This window comes from Nilaparvata lugens, chromosome 11 (assembly GCF_014356525.2).
Source record: "Nilaparvata lugens isolate BPH chromosome 11, ASM1435652v1, whole genome shotgun sequence".
NCBI classification, from domain to species: Eukaryota; Metazoa; Arthropoda; class Insecta; order Hemiptera; family Delphacidae; genus Nilaparvata; species Nilaparvata lugens.
In genome coordinates, this window is record NC_052514.1 from 26,351,103 (window position 1) to 26,360,559 (window position 9,457).

A 9,457-nucleotide genomic window follows, 5' to 3' on the forward strand; every position below is an offset into this window, starting at 1 on the left:
GGTGGGTGGATCGCCACATTTGAGTTTTGACTAGGAATAATAATCCCGTTAGGATTGGTCGCACAATATCAATTCTACGAAAAGGCCACATTACTTCAGACATTCACTGTATTCAAAGCAAAGGTATTGATAGTCAGTTATAAGCCAGTAAGTCGTCATTGATGGGTTTGACAACGTTGGAGTGTCCTCTCCTGTAACTTTTGTTGAACAATAGAAAGAGAAGGAAGAGAATTCGACATTTTCGAAACCATACTATGCTGTCATCAAGACTCACCTTTGGTGACAAAAAATAGAGATGGGAAGTTCGGATCACTTTACTGATTCGGGTCAATCGGTCTCGTTCACTGCCGCGACCCGTTCAATTGACTGTCAGCTTTCCTATAAACAAGCAAAAAAAAGTTCACCCCAGTTGATGGGTAAAAAACGAAAAACGTGAGATGAACGGGTCTATGGGTCTTTTGAATAAGTGTGATCCGGATCACCCGTTCACCTTACTGTTCCGTTCAATTTGAACGGGTCATGAACGAACGACACAGGCCTATAATTATAGGCCTACGCTCTTTGATGATCTGTGCGCTGATAGAAAGATTTTTTTTAATTAGTTTAGGATGTAAAAACCGCCCTTTGATGAGCTTCTATCACTATCTAAGTGGATATTACCAGAAAGGTAACTCAACTGAATAAATGAAGAAGAGAAACTCGCTCTATCACAAATGAGAAAAATAAGATTCATTTAATTTTACAGTTTATTAATAATTCACCAATATTGTTGGTTTTATATCATGGACGATCGGGTAAAGAATTATTGTAAAATGAGGGTTGGAGATAGGATTCAGATTTACTATCAAATTTTGTCACTTCGTGCACACATTTTCTAAAGGGGTGAGTGGGTTAGCAGAGGATACGAATCGAAACGATACTGAATACCGTTAGTCAAGTCCAAGAACGGGAGTGGGAGTGAGAAGATGATGACTACCTGTCCTTGTCACTCGGGTGGTGCATGCGCATAGGGGTACTATAGGTATTCATTTTTGGGTTTCTATGGGACATAGAAAGTTAGAAACCAGTCTCCTCGCTCCTCGGATATTTTGTTCGCGAGCACCAGTTGAATTTCAACGTGTGTGCTCTTTAGAACATTTTTTAGCTTCCTCAGCGCACTCAGTTACATCAAACAGCATCACAGCACAGAAATTGCATTGCAATAAGGTGAGATTACATTTACAAAGAATTCACTTTAAATTTAATTGCATAATATTACAAAGGAATATTGCCCCGTATCAAAGAATTTCAAATTCAACATTTTGCAATCTCATTCTTAGATAATAAGAAATAACTATTCTACATTGATTCGTATGCTATAAAAACAATAATTTCAATTCTATAATAAAATATAATTTTAATTTTCTCAAAACTAATAAGAAATTAATAGGCTCAAGTTGATAAGAAATGACATACAATTTTGTTCTACTTTCTATCCTTACCGTAGTGCACTTGATATTCTCCTGTTATTTTCGGCAGAAATTCAATTCAGTCCAATTTTATTACATACTACTAGCAGGTAACCCGTACTCCGCAAGAGTCGTCTAATTGACAAATTGAAAACTCTAAGTAATTATAAATCTTGACGCATTGAAAATAGGCCTATAACCATCCTTCGTAAATTTAGAATCTATATGCATTTTAAGTTAATCAGTCCAGTAGTTGAGACGTGATAATGCGTCATTCCTGAATTCTCACTATGCTCTATATGTATAAGCCAATTCTTTATTTTATTAGATGACAGTAGAATTTCAATATAAGTAGCTGTCTTATTGCAAATACATTAAATTCTTGAAAGATTTGGATTGTGGATAAGCTCGGTTCATTTTAAATAGTTTTAATAAAATATTTCTTTCCTACGAAGAGGTTGCCTATGTGTATATCAAATCCTGCATTCTTTATTACAGTTTCGTATTGTAAAACTTACTGGATCATTGTATACGGGTTTTCTAATTTTTGTACCGTATTTAATTATTATACAGAGTGAGTCATATGTATGGGAACCCTTCAATAAGTTGGAGACTGTTGTAATATAATACTGTAACTTTCAGTTTAAGTTATTGGTCAAATACTCTACATTTTGACATACAACTGGATTTCAACTTTCAACCCCTCATAAGGGGGTGACTTAGGGGTTGTAACTCGAATATTTGAAATGTAAACACCCATTGTGTGGTGCAACATTTTAAAGGCATTTCTAAAACAAGAAACATGGCATCGATAAAAATGTTCTATGATACTTGTATCCAAAATGGCAGCTGATTGAAGTTTTATTTTTCATAGAAAGAGGGGTTGTAACTCAAATATTTTGATTGTAAACACCCATTGTGTAATACATCATTTTGAAGTCATTTTCAAAACGAGAAAGATGACACCAATAAAAATTTTCTTTGATACTTGTGTCCAAAATGGCTTGTATCCAATCATTTATTTATTTATATTTAAAAACTAAACTTTGATCAGCTGCCATTTTTAATGCAAGTATCATGGGAAATTTTTATTGATGTCATCTTTCTCGTTTTGAAAAGGACTTTAAAATGATGTATCACACAATGGTTGTTTACATAGCCTAATTATTATTATTATTATTTTATTCAAAATGACAGCTGATTGAATTTTATCAATAATTATTATTTCTTTAAAAGCTAAAACTTCAATCAGCCGCCATTTCGGTGAAAGTATCCTGGAACATTTTTATTGGTGTCATCTTTCTTGTTTTAGAGGAAGACCTTGAAAATGATGTACCACACAATGGGTGTTAACTTTAAAAATATTTGAGTTACAACCCCCCATTTCCTTAAAAACTAAAACTTCAATCAGCCGCCATTTTGGGTACAAGTATCATAGAAAATTTCAATTGATCTTTCTTGTTTTGAAAAGACCTTTAAAATGATGTACCACACACAATGGGTGTTTACATTTAAAATATTAGAGTTTCAACCCCGTTATGAGGGGTATGTTGAAATCCAGTTGTATGACAAAAGGTAGAGTATTTGAGCAATAACTTATCTTGAAAGTTACAGTATTATAACTACAATAGTATTCAACTTATTGAAGGGTTCCCATACAATATGACTCACTCTGTAGAAATTACTAGTACTAGTACCATCTTGTTACTTTTTTATATGTACACAACACAACTAGGTTCGAGCACTCACATGCCATTTTCAAGTGTCAGAAATATATAAAACGTAAAACGAGGGTACTAGTAATTTCTATAATAATTAAACAACTCGAGTAGTCCTATTAAAATACTTCATTAGAAAATATGGAACAACGAAGAATTGTTTACATTCAATATTTTATAGTTTATTTAACATTGTATTTATATTTTATCGATTTTTATAAAATTCAAAAATATAGGAGTATAATTCAATTTCTCTTGCCAATATATTGGATGAGGTTGTTATTTCAAATTCTCATAAATTATTATACAGTAACTCCAACATTTTTATTAAGATTATAGTTATTATATATTAACATCTTCATAACATCCTATTTTGAAATTTTGTATCTTATTGAAAGTAATTATAATCATGAAAATTCCCATCACTGAATTGAAATTGAATTCTTATCTCAGAATTGTAATTGTTGTTTAATGTATATGATGCATTCTTGGACAATATACACGCTATGTCTTGATTAATTGATTGATTGGCTGTCTTTGAATCACTAACAACCTGATGTTCTTCTTTGCATTATAAGATTACATTCTCTTGTAAAGTATTGATTGATATTGGCATTTATAGACTTCTGAGATTTAATAAAACAGGATATTTTTTTAATCGCCTCCTGGCCCCCCAAATGATGCATTATCTGTTCCATTTATACTAACTATAAAGTCTATGTATGCTTGCGGACTGCTAAAACTAAAGTTTATCTCTTATGATTTTCAGATGAATATCATAGACTTGACATCTCGTGAGTTTGGTTCTCTTCATTCTGTTGCTGATGCTACCATTTATTCTTCACGAGTGAGCTGTCAACAGCTGCATCGCCACACTATTGACAAGGTATTAATCACCCAGTTTTCACATAGTTTTTATCAATAGGCTTATCTATATTTATTTAGATATTGGAACTCAGAACCCTTTTTTGCCTTTTTTATCGAAAGTCACACATATCCAAATACATCTGAAGTAATAACCTGATCCGACTCAAATACTAGAAAGATTAAGATACTTAATCTTTGGGGAGAGAGAAGATATTTTAATCATATCAACTGTCTAAGGCTACTAGAAATATTAAGATACTAGAAAGATTGAAATAAAGATTAGATACTAAAGACTAAAATACTAGAAAGATTAAGATACTTAATCTTTAGGGAGAGAGAAGATATTTCAATCATATCAACTTTCTGAGGTTTTATTCTATGCAATTAAATAACGTGAATTTGATCTAATAAAAATAAATGATCCAATGTTAATGTTATATTATTTAAATCATTAACATTTTAAGAATAGTTTGTGTCATGGGTTCAATATAAAGTGGTGGTCATGGAAAATCTCTTCTCGGTAAAAATAAACAACCAGTTGTCATAATACGGATATTTCAAATATTACATTCATTTCATTTCAAATGACTCATTTCAGAAACAACTCTTTTCACATCGCCTGCGAATGTCAACCATTGTAAAACCTAAAGTTGTATCCTAATAGTCTAATTTACAGTTAAGAATACTACTTTCGTTAAGTTATAATATTCTTACTTTAATAAGTTCTAATATTCTAACCTACTATTAGGCCTGAATTTTCAAACAAATTATTTTAATTCCTGTAAGAGATAAATTCATGAAATTAATATTTATTTCATCAACAATACCATGAAGAATGTATCCTCAGAATTTCATGAATTTTCTCTTCCAGGAATTGAAATGATCTGTTTCGAAAATTTTATCTGCAGGCTCGAAAAATATTAATCTGGAAAAAATATTCTGAAATAAAACTTTGTTATTTTGATATAACTTTATGGTATCCGAATCGTTAAACTTTGAAAAATCTCACCAGTAAAAAGTTTCTTAGCCTGTTTCACAGCCTCATCACGTACTGACGGTGGTGTGGAATGAACTGTACCGATTGCGACCTTTTAAATCGAAAAAATGTATTCCCTCCTGAACCTTTCTCTTGAAAAATAAAAATGTATTGTAATTTTTCTTCATGCAATGAACGTGTGAATTAATCAGTGTTCGTACTTCATGTTGTTTCACTGATGGATGGAGTTTCTCTAAATTAAGTTATAATCAATTGAAAAACTCATCATAATCCTGAATTATTAGTTGAAAATATTAAGGTATTTTTTTATATTGTAAGTCTGTAGAAAAATGTCTCCTCTTCAAGCTCTAATAAATTCTATCATTAATTGTCTGTCCCTGGAAATGTAACACGTAGGTAATTAAAAAAAATGATTTTCCCATTCATTCAATGATTATTCTGTTGATTAAAAATTAAAAAATTAACACTCACTTACTAGATATTAATGAAATAAAAAACAATTAATGGACTAGAATTGTAGGAAATGTTATTTTCTATAAACCCTGTTGCCTCAAGTGTGTCTTCAACGACTTCGTTTGGTTGATAAAGGCTTGAGCTATGGAGAGAGGATGAATTTCTTGAAAACTCCAGCTTCTCAAAACTTCAATAATCAACTCCAAACCATTTATTTTTAATTGAATTCTATGCAAGTGGAAGGGAGAATCCTGGTCCACAAATTGGGACCAAATTCAATGTTCTATCATCAAGGACTTCCTAAGTGGATAGCATTTAGAACAGAAATAAGGGCTTTTCAAATTCAAATACATAAATTTGTAATAAAAGTACTTGCAAATTAATAAAATAAACATTCATTATACAATAATGTACTACCCGCTAAGAAAAACGGGAGTGAGCTCCAACAACCATGATAAAAAATATTAGAAAGAAAATTGACAATATGGAATTCAACAGTCAAATGGATTGACTAATTTCAAGTTAAAGTTATGAAAATGTTTATTAAAATGTGAACAACTGAACACAAAAAATCCACAATAAATCTTCACTAAATTATAAATTAATGGGCTTTTAAATACTTCGCTTAGAAAATGAGAAAGATCACGTTTTTCTAAGAATTACACTAAATTAGAATATTTGAATACTGGAAACCACAGTTATAGGCAGAGAAGAACACCCTTATAACAGAACTGCAGAGTTCTAATCGATAAATTCCTTGCACATATTTTAATGTCCTTTTAAAATGTTTTAATTCAAGTTTTTTGGCAAGCAGTTAAATACAAAGCAGTTCAAAGCAGTTCTAATCGATAAATTCCTTGCACATATTTTAATGTCCTTTTAAAATGTTTTAATTCAAGTTTTTTGGCAAGCAGTTAAATACGATTTTTTTCATGATTCTCCCAATTGGTTATTATAGACGTAAAATATTCAGATTCTAATTTATTTTATTCATGATTGTGATTAACATAAAATTGAAATCACGTTCTAGCGTTAAAAAAACATATAAAAAGTTAAATATCATAATGAATAATATCAACCTACAGGCTGATGGGTTTTATAATAATATGGAGCAAAAATAGGTGATGAAATATGCGAAAATTGAGGCATAACTACTGTTATGTTTCACATGAGAAGGTGAAGTTTGTGGGCTACCTTGTTGTCCATTCTCAGAAATGGGCATTGAAAGGGAAGAGTAGTTCTAATGATAAGAAACAAAATAATAGTCCAGTCAAATGGTCGTTTTTCAGAAAACAGCCTGAAATAATTTTTCTCGACGGTTCTAAATGTATTTTGGGGCACTGAATTCGAATCTGAAATTTGCTGACACACCAGAGGGTGTCACCCCCAAAATTTCAGACTTTTTTTAATATTTCCATTCAATCTCGAGAAACTTGAGTTTTTCGAAAAAACGCATTTTCTACAAAATTAAAGATAATAAAATTCCCAATAGATTGAGTGGTCGCGCAGGACTCTACCATTTTTGGTTCCGGAGCTACGAATTTTCAGAAAAGGGTTATTTTTTAAGGGTTTTTTAAATTGTGCAAACCTAAAAAAAACCGTGAAAAACCACACATCACGTGAAAAAGAACAATAAGTTCTAACAGGATTCCTTAGGAATTTTCGAATTTAGCAGTGGGGGCAATCCACCCAAAAATATAAAATCATGTCCTACAGCAAAAATATAAATTTTCATTATAATAACTTTTCAAGGCCTTCCCAACGAGAAAGAAACATATTTCGGCTGAAATCATCTTACGAGGGTCATGTTCTATGAGAATCACCCGTTAGATACTCTTTAATTCAGTATTTCCTAGTGGGGGGCACGCATAAGTATACGTCAAGGATCAAAATTTGAAACAATTATAACTTTTGACAGAATAATCAGATCTCTCCTTATACTACAGCTCATTCTTCTCAGCTCGTCAAGGCGGTTCAAAATCATGTATCATAACTGAAATTTGAAGAAAAATTCCTCCTTGATGAGTGTATTTTAGCCCATATTTCCATACACAAAAAATTGCCAATTTCTATATTCAAAACGGTGTATCTCGGTGACCCGAAATGATAAAAAATGGTACTTGGTCTTGATTTGAAGAAAAGAATCTCCTCTTTCATGCGCGGTAAATAATTTTTGTAAAAATATAATCATGGAGTAAGATACGTTTGTTTCGCGATATTTTTATCATCTTCACAGTCTCGACTGTTTTTAGATATCAAAAAGTGATGCAAGATGGATTTAAGGCAACTCAGCTTATAGAGAATGAAATTCTCTTTCATTTGAGAACAATCGCAAGCTTCTATCATGTATTGCACTCGTTTTAAAGACTTGAATAACAGTAACATCGCAAGAAAAATGGAAAAATAAAAATAATCATTTTTACTTTCCTTGCCCTATTACCATAGGTGAAAAATTAAGGTACCCCAATTTCTAAATTTCTATACGTTTCATGTTTCCCTGAGTCCAAAAAAGTGGTTTTTGGGTATTGGTCTGTTGTGTACACGATATCTCATCTCCCAATTAATGGAGTGACTTGAAATTTGGAACTTAAGGTCCTTACACTATAAGGATCCGACACGAACAATTTCGATCAAATGCAATTCAAGATGGCTGCTAAAATGGCGAAAATGTTGTCAAAAACAGGGTTTTTCGCGATTTTCTCGAAAACGGCTGCAACGATTTTGATCAAATTCATACCTAAAAAAGTCATTCATTAGCTCTATCGACTGCTACAAGTCCCATATCTGTAAAAATTTCAGGAGCACAGTCCCATCTATGCAAAGTTTGATTTTAGATTCTCAATTATCAGGCTTCAGATACAATTCAAACAAAAAAAATTTAGTGGAAAAGATTCAGCATGAATATCTCTACAATTTATGTTCAGTAACTTTTTCACCTAAAATTGAAAATAAGCTCGAAATGCGAGAAAATAGGATCATTTAATTGCAAACTGTTGGCAACTGTTGATTCTATTAAATCATTCACTATGAAGAGATAGCAGACTTCGTATGTCTGCAGTGCTATTGTCTTGTCACCAGCTGTCTCAGATCTTAGAATAGTAGATTTGATATGCGCGGGAACACTAGCGTCAGTTGATTAATTTTCATAACGGCAAGGAAAGTTGTTTGAGTGCGCCACACCAGATTTTTTCAATTGGCTGAAACTTTTGCACAGTATTGAAAACAGAAGCATGATTTATGGGAGTGAAAAGAGGAGAATTCTCTACAACTTCACCTACTTTTTGGATTTTTATCTGAAGTGTTTCACAGGATACGAAACTTTGAATATGCAAGAAATTTATTCTATTTTCCCAATTTTCACATATTCTTGCTTATTCAAAGTTTCGTATCTTGTGAATCACTTCAGATAAAAAATCCAAAAAGTAGTCGAGGTAGTAGAGAATTTTCTCCTCTTTAAATGGAATCGTGTTTATATTTTACAGCTGGCTATACGTCAGCTTATGAATTTCGGGGATGAGATATTTTGATTTTCCACAGACCGAGTGCGTCTCACTCACTTTTTTATCATCCATAGACGACGAAAGTCTCAGCTTTTTTCCAAGGATGAATTATCCTTTTAATGTCGTTCAGCGAGATTTCCCAGGGATGAGACCTAGTGCAATCGAATTTTTATATAATAAACCTACTATGTTCCAAATTTCGTGAAAATCGTTAGAGCCGTTTTCGAGATCCGTTGGACATAAATAACCATAAATAAATATAAATAACCAAATATAAAAATATACAGAAATTGCTCGCTTAATATAATATGATATCGTTCTTTCACTGGAATTGACTTGTAATAATTATTGTTTTCGTATTTCAGAAAAGAAAAAGAGGTAGACCATCAGCAGATGACCAAAAGTTTATTGAGCATATTCTTCTATTTTATAGAGATAATATCCAATGGCAGATTACGGAGGCCTACAGATAAA